Source organism: Octopus bimaculoides, chromosome 26 (genome assembly GCF_001194135.2).
Source record: "Octopus bimaculoides isolate UCB-OBI-ISO-001 chromosome 26, ASM119413v2, whole genome shotgun sequence".
Classification (NCBI taxonomy): domain Eukaryota; kingdom Metazoa; phylum Mollusca; class Cephalopoda; order Octopoda; family Octopodidae; genus Octopus; species Octopus bimaculoides.
The window spans coordinates 7,090,387-7,090,701 of NC_069006.1; positions in this window are offsets into that span (position 1 = coordinate 7,090,387).

Below are 315 nucleotides of genomic sequence, written 5' to 3' on the forward strand. Positions count from 1 at the left end.
ATGTAGATATAATGACGTGTGTCACTATATATAAGGGTACACCCAGTAATTTTTTTTCCTCACCATAAATTCCGATGTAATCGTAATCTACACTGTCTGAAAAGTATTTGAAGAGAAATTCATTCAAAAATATCCTTTTTCTGAAAGCTATGAGGAAACAAAGTCGATTCGTATGTATTATCCGAAACTCCTCTTCTCACCCCCCTTCCCGGATTTTTTTTTTTCACAATAAATTGTAATATAATCATAATCTACACCCTTTAAAAGGTTTCTGTAGAAAATTTCATTAAAAAATACGTATTTTTCTTAAAAGTT